At 39.6% G+C, this 7897-nt stretch overlaps 1 pseudogene; it reads left to right on the top strand.

Moving 5' to 3' along the window:
• The first annotated feature begins 2098 nt into the window (after positions 1–2098).
• LOC131199953 (GTP-binding protein Di-Ras2-like) lies at positions 2099–6901 on the top strand (annotated as a pseudogene).
• The last annotated feature ends 996 nt before the right edge of the window (positions 6902–7897 follow it).

The raw sequence follows: 7897 nt of genomic DNA, 5'->3' as shown, positions 1-7897 counted from the left end.
TGGTTTTTGTAGGGTTTCCGCCGCTTGGGTGGACATCTCATGAGCTCTGGCTTCGTCCAGAGCGTTTGCCAGCGTTAGATTGCTTTTTGATAGCAGCCGCCTCCGCAAACGAATGTCTCTGACCCCACAGATGAGTTGCTCTAACAGCTCCTCATCCAAGTCTCGGTACCCACAGTCCTTGGAGGCTTTTCGCAGGGCGGCCATGTAATCGCTGATGGATTCGCCCTCTTGCTGTCTGCGCTCTCCAAATTCAAAATGCCGCGATTTGGACGGTGTTGGCGAAATGGTTCTTCAATAGATTTTGCAGAGTTTGCCACGATACCGATTGTACGGCGTTGGCTCTGCCAGGGCTTCCGCGATGTCGATGACCTCGGGACCGCAGTGGCTCAGGAAATATGCCCTTTTGCGGTTGTCTGGAACTCCTTGCAGTTCGTTTGCCTCTAGGAAGCTTTCGAAACGGGTCATGTACGTTCCCCATTTCTCCCTGGCTGGGTCAAACGGCGCGGGCGGAGTGTAGCTGGCCATCTCCGCGTTTCTGCCCTGAGTTTGCTGGGTTCGGTTCTTCCGTGCGTTCAGCTCGTTCCTGGTGCTCTTTAGCCTCGAGATCCCACCTTCGTCGCCAGTGTTAAGTTCGGGAAGTAACGAGGCTGGAGACCAGGGTAGTGACAACAGCTCTTTAATATATGGTGAACCCAGCGACCAGGCTGGGGAAAAACCTCTCCTTATATACAGTTCAACCGGCGGCTTTAACCAATCAGCAACGTGCTTGTTTCCCGCCAAAACATTTAAAGATACATTACAGATAACATCAACACAATTTTGCCCCTTATGCCTTTTATTAAAGTTCTCTATTTCAAGACTATGTTAAGAAATTCTCTTCCTCCTCCATTTTCCTCCTCCTCCGCCTCCGGATCACAGCTCCAGTATAATGAAGCTTCATTATAATTCCCAACAGATACAGTTTCTCTGGACGTCCTAGCAAATGATTCAAAATCATTTGGGATTAGGAGTTCAAAGGTTAACTTTCTTCAGCAGTTTCTACATATCCTAAACTGGTTGCAGTTTACATGTAGCCCCGAATATATTGACAGAATATTTTAAAAGGAAGCTCAGTTTATGTTTCCCAATAAATTAAACAAATAATTATATGACTTTTCTTAGCCACATGAATTTTGAATGCATCAATTAGACAGGTTTTTGGTTTTGTAGGTGCAAATTATATCCAGAGGCATACATAGGTAAGATAATAAGATAGCTACTAAAGAAATGTTATCATCTTTCTTCTGACAGAGATAACAATATAAAGGAAGATATAACATACCTAAATTCTGAATTTAAATTATGTCTTACAGAGAAGTGACTGCAGTTTAACTATTGTCAGCAGTTCATTTTACAGTGAATTGCTGAAAGGCAGAAAAACAAAATTGGAAATGGAGGAGGAGGAGGAATAATTAGTGAATCAACCTTATACAGCTTCTGATAGTTTATCATTCTACCATGAATTATTGAACTGAATAGAATAAATTCTTGAGGTCACCTGATAATTTTTTATTACTTTAGACTCATCAGTCCTCCTGCTTCCTTTAACTATAATTACCTTTATGGAGAAAACAAGGACATTCTGAGAAATTATACAGCAACATCTGTTGCAATCACATTTGACAGGAATTCTAGATTTTTTTCATTCAGGACAAAACAATAACAACAGTGCATATCGTGGAAGTAAGGACTAACCAAATATTCTTAGTCTGAAATATGATCTGTCTTTCCCACCTATTTTATATTCAGAATTAGCTTCCTCTAGCAAAGTATCCTGACAAAACATCTGGTGGACACCAAGCTAAGTACCTGCTCTAGTAAGTATTTAGCTTATAATTTCTTTAAAATATATTTATGCCCTGTTTCTGCTCCTTTCTTAATATAGTGGCCAAGAAGCAATGCTGGTAAAATTGACAGATTAGCTTCTTGTTGTATAAAGAAATATTTCTTCCGGCTCCTTGATTTAGTCCAGGATGACAGTAATTTTCAGATGCATTTCAACTCCTCAGTAGCGAAGCATTGCTTTAGACTGTTGCTTAATGGATTTTGTGAGGGTTGCATGTGTGAAAATGACTCTCATTTTGCAAGATTAACCCTATCTAAAGGTTAGGGTTCAACTAAAGAAGGAATGGAATCTTCCCTGCTTGCAAACTCTTTGAATGGAGAAAAGCTTCCACACAAAGGTTTTTCTCTCTAAGCTTGGCTATGTTTTGTTTTAAATTCTCTATACCCCAGGCCTGTTCACCGTTTCAAGATTCTTCACTGGATCCCAACTGTACTACAGTAAAGTACTGATTACTAGAGTGTTTGTGTTTGGAGTGGCTGGTATTGGTAAGAGTTCTTTGGTACTTAATTTCACAAAGAGGATTTTCTGGGAGATGTACATTCCCACTTCTGAAGGTTCTTATTGCTAGGTGATCAGTTGTGACAAGAACCTCTGTATTCTTCAGATCACAAACACTACTGCTAGGCACCAGTTCCCTGCAATGGAGACACTCTTCATTTCTAAAGGCCATGTATTCATGTCGGTACATTCTATTACCAGCAGACAGCCAGTAGAAAAGCTTTTATCAATCTATGAACAGATCTGTCAGCTCAAAGGAGACATTCAAAAGTCCCAATTATGCTAGTAGAAGAGTTATGACACTCAGAGAGAAGTGGGTACCAATGAAGAAGTCTTTGCTATTAAGTGGAAATGCTCTTTCATGCAGACTCCAGCTTAAATGAACCTCAATGTGCAGGAGCTTTTTGAAGAGATCCTTAATATGGAAAAGACAAGAATTCTAAATCTGCAGGTGGATGGTAAGTCTGCAGCAATAAAAGTATATTAGCAGAAGCATGTGTTCTATAAAGAGAGATACATTTGACACCTCATGTATGACTAAAATAAATACATCCTTTATAAATTAACGTCAAAGTATGTCATGAATGAAGGCAAATATACATGGATCCCAGGATAATGCTGCACTTTTTGTGTGAATGCTCCAACACTGGAAATTTTTAAGAAAATGTTGGATAACCATCTGACTGAGATGGTGTAGGGTTTCCTGCCTGGGCGGGGGGTTGGACTAGAAGGCCCCCAAGGTCCCTTCCAACTCTGATGTTATGTTATGTTATGTTATGTTAAATGGGACTATCCAATCATCACCAGGACCAAAGGTTTATTTTTCCAAGCTTTTGGGCTCATGCAAGGAGCTTCCCTCTCTCCATAATGTGTGCAGTGTTATACGAGTTGTATTTATATGGTGCCTGGTTGTGTGTGGCTTTTAGTTGTTAATTACAGTGTTGTTGGCCAGCTATTAAGTTAGTTGTTTTTTCCCTTATGTCGCTAACAAGGCTTCAATCATTTCTCCAGCAATTTTTGTTCCAGCTCAGCCAACTATTTAACAGCTGCAAAATTGAATGTTTATCCTTGTTCATTGCAGTGTGAGATTACCAATGAGTTTGGATCTCCTTGTCTAACCGCTCACTTGTGTTATCACATTCTCATGGTCAGTTTCCTCCCTGTCTGACTACATAGTCACAAGAGCAATCTATGCAGGGAATCCAGTAAATTACAATAGAAGACTCTCCTGCTTCTAAATAGTCTTTGTACCACTAGATTTTCAAGATAATGCCAATGTCACCATTTTCATATTTGGTGCCAGAAAGGATGTCACTAGTTTCAGATGGCAGGAAATGCCCATGAACCAAAGACTGGCATAAACCTAGATTTTTTGCAATTGAATATTTTAACCTTTTATTTTTTTAAAATCAGCAATGAGAACATGTGTACTTTTTCAAATACAGCATTTGTTTAGCTAGGTTTGACTTGTATTTTGAATTTTCAACTTATCATAACTGCCTTTCTTTATTCTCTCTATACTTTTTTGCTATACTTTTTGCTCAGTAAAATATTTTTATATCTACACATTTGAATGGATTGATTTTTATAAGAAAATTATAAAATTATAAATTATATTCTCTCATTTGCTACTGCGTACTGCGTACTTACAGTTATCCCTTATATTTTGAGAGTGACACAAAAATAACATCTGGACTTGGAATGAGAAGATTCAAAATACTTTTTTTCTGATTTTCTAGAACTGAGCCAGAGGGAGAATTCTTTGGTAGAAGGGCTAAAAATTCCTAATCTGGAGAGCCTAGAAGAAGAGCTGTGATGGTGCAGTGGTTAAATGTAGCATTGCAGTTCTCATCGGCTCAAGGTTGACTCTGCCTTCCATCCTTCCGAAGCCGGTAAAATGGGGAACCAGATTGCTGGGGGCAATATACTGTAAACTACTTAGAGAGGGTTGTAAAGCACTATGAAGCAGAATATAAGTCTAAGTTTTATTGCTATTGCTAGGTTGAATAGTAGTAGCCTACCATAGTTATTGTTTAACTTGGAAATCCTTGGAAGAGGGGTTCCATTAGTGAGATTTTTTAAATCTCCATTTGCCAAGTCTGTAACATGTTCAAACAAGCTGTTCTGTTCCAAAGCAATTAATTGTGTAGGAACCAAGTGATCTGGCACCTTGCACTCAGTCTTATTCCTATGTTGAAAGAGAAGAAAGCAGATTCTAATCTGGGCTCACCTTTGTATGGGAAAAGTTGCAAGAATAAGCCAATAAGCAAAAGGAGAAGAACTGTACAAGTTCTAGATTTAAAAACAAGAAGACAGCCTTGAATTTGGAATGGCTACTTATAGCCAGTTTGATGTAGTGATTAAGACACTAAGCTAGGAACTGTGTGATCTAGTCCAATCATAGGTATGATGTCAGTTGAGTATAGAATGGAATAGAATTTTTTATTGGCCAAGTGTGATTGGATAAACAAGAAATTTGTCTTGGTGCATATGCTCTCAGTGTACATAAAAGAAAAGATACGTTCATCAAGAATCAGTATCCTTGTGCTACCATTCTCTCTCAGCCCTAGGAAGAAGGTAAGGGCAAACCACTTCTGAAAACTTGCCTAGAAAATGCAAGGACTTTAGTCCATACAGTTGGCAGGAGTCAACAATGATTTGAAGGCATAATAAATAAATCTCTTTCCTGTAGCTATTTGCTGTCCTGAAGCAATCCTTGTCTTTTCTGTGATTTATAAAGTGCTCTGTGGGTTGAAGAGAATATGAGTTCAAGTTAAGGAGGCATTATAGAATAATAAGATGAGGATAAATGGTACCTCCTACTGCTCACCTTAACACCTTCTTCTATTATCACATTCTCCATGACAGTAAAACTATTATCCCAATTCACATGTCATTATTTGTGGATGACGTTTAAAGTTGCTGGGACGTTCATTTATTGCAGCATTTTGCACATTCATATTCACCTACCTATAAACTAGAGGTAGCATAGGATAGTGTACATGCCTTAAGAAAACCTTTAAATGCATTTGCCAATTCTCAGTGTTCTATTTTTTCAGAAAGAACATTGTAATTAAATCTCTCTGTACATTGCATAAAGGTAAATAGTGCTGTTTATTATATTTAAGACTTGAATATTATCTTTCTTACCCACTCCCAATTGACAGTTGTCAACATAACAAATCAGTGATGGCCTGGGAAGGGAAAGGGAAGCAGATTTTTTAAAAAAATTCATAGTTAACATAGTCAGTTAAACTTGAGAAGGGCAGATATAATTGACAGCACTTGGTAGCACCTTAGGAACATTCAACTGTTAGAAGATGAAGGAACTATAGAACTGCAGATCAATTACTTTGATGTAACCTTTTTTATTTCACATTGATATCTCCTTGTTTTTAAACATATAGTGATTCTGGAAGATCATGCACATGTTCCTTAACATCTGAGTCTATTTCTATACTTAGTAATATCAATCATAAATGAAATCAGAAGTGTGTGTGTGTGTGTGTGTGTGTGTGTGTGTGTGTTTTCTGAGGTTTTCGCGGGTGTTAGTATGTAGGTCTTTGGTTATTCGGGTTTTCTCCCGCGTAAAATTGGAAGTGTCTTGGTGACGTTTCGACGAGTCTCATTCGTCATCTTCAGGCTTCAGCTTCGTGCTTCTTGGAGCAATGTGTGATTGCAGCTGTTTCTTCCTTTTTAACTGCTAGAGGGGGTTTGAACTGATTGGGTGGGAGCTTGGCTGTGCTCTGATTGGATGGGGGTTTTTTGTGCTCTGATTAGTCTGAGTTGCAGGGGAATTTGTGAGCTGCATTGCTGTTGTTTGGCTTCGTGGTCGTGGTCGTGCTACATGTTCATAGTGGGTGTCAGTCTGCTGCATGTATGGATTGGAGGGGTTTGAAATGGCTAATGTTGCAACTGCGGTCTGGCTTCTGGTCCTTGGTCGTGCTTCATGATCAGTGTGGGTTTGGGTCTGCTTTCTGGGTGGATGTGTGGTGGTGACATCCTGTGTGGACCTCATGAGTGTGGGTCTGGTGTCATTCCTCGTGTTAGGACTCATTTGTCAATAAGGGCGGGTTTCCAAATGGCTGGTAGGCAGGAGGTATCATCTTGTTTGTTCATGCTGTGTGGGTGTTTTTCTATCTCGATGGCTTCTCTGATTATTCTGTTGTTAAAGTGTTCAGTTTTGGCGATAGTTCTGGTCTTTTTAAAGTCAATATTGTGTCCTGTGGCTTTAAGGTGTTGGACCAGGGAAGAAGTTGGTTCCTCTTTTTTGACTGAGTTCTGACTGACATCCACTATGAAGCACGACCACAAACACAAAGCCAAACAACAGCAATGCAGCTCACCAGCTCAAATCCCCCTGCAACTCAGACTAATCTGAGCACAACCAAGCCCCCACCCAAACAGGACACACCCCTAGCCATCAGAGCACAAAAAAAACCCCATCCAATCAAAGCACAGCCAAGCTACCACCCAATCAATTCAAACCCCCTCTAGCAGTTAAAAAGGAAGAAACAGCTGCAATCACACATTGCTCCCAGAAGCACGAAGCTGAAGCCTGAAGATGACGAATGAGACTTCGTCGAAACGTCACCAAGACACTTCCAATTTTATGCGGGAGAAAACCCGAATAACCAAAGATCTACATACAAACACCCGCGAAAACCTCAGAAAACATATATATATATATATATATATAAAGAAAATAAATAAAATCTGACCAAATCATATCTGACCAACCTTTTCAGCATGTAATATAAAAGTGGTATGGTATAATATAGCAATTATTAATACAATACAGTGTTTATATATATCTACATATAGATATATAAGGTTATATTGAGATTGATTTTACGAGACATTTTACTGAGTTGGCATCATTTCACAGCTATGATACACTCCAAGGAAGATAATTCTCATCCATACTCTCTTTTGAAATGCGAATATTATAATCCCAAACTCACAATTTTTATTTTTATTTTTTTTTTGCCAATAGGCTTACTTCATTGGTTGCTTAATTTAATTTCAAAGTAGCACAAAACTCTTCCTTCCAAAAGATATACTACAGCAATGGGTGTCAAACTCACAGTCTGCGGGCCAGATACATTACATGCTGGCCACGCCCACTCCCATTTTAGCATAGAGGGGAAAAGTTGCAAAATGTCAAATAATGACAGCGTGTTGTCCCGAGTTTGACATCCCTGTACTACAGCTTGCAAAACTTGTTTTAAGACTGTGTCTCACAAATTAACCTGACTGACTCTCAATCAATCAATCAATCAATCAATCAGAATAGACATGAAAGGGACCTTGCAGTCCAACCCCCTGTTCAGGCAAGAGAACCTTAAATCTGGTTTAAATTCCAGGGCCAGCCTGGAAATAGAAAAGGACCAGCCTGCTGTGCCTCTGGCAGCCAAAATGTGCCCCATTTTGGCCAGCAGGGTGCTGCAGGAGGCTGTCCAGGCCAAAAAAGGGCCACAGGGGCCATGTGTGCCCCCACATCCCATTTTGGCT

This window comes from Ahaetulla prasina, chromosome 5 (assembly GCF_028640845.1).
Source record: "Ahaetulla prasina isolate Xishuangbanna chromosome 5, ASM2864084v1, whole genome shotgun sequence".
NCBI classification, from domain to species: domain Eukaryota; kingdom Metazoa; phylum Chordata; class Lepidosauria; order Squamata; family Colubridae; genus Ahaetulla; species Ahaetulla prasina.
Note: the sequence above shows the minus strand (reverse complement) of the source record. Positions and strands in the feature narration are given on the sequence as shown.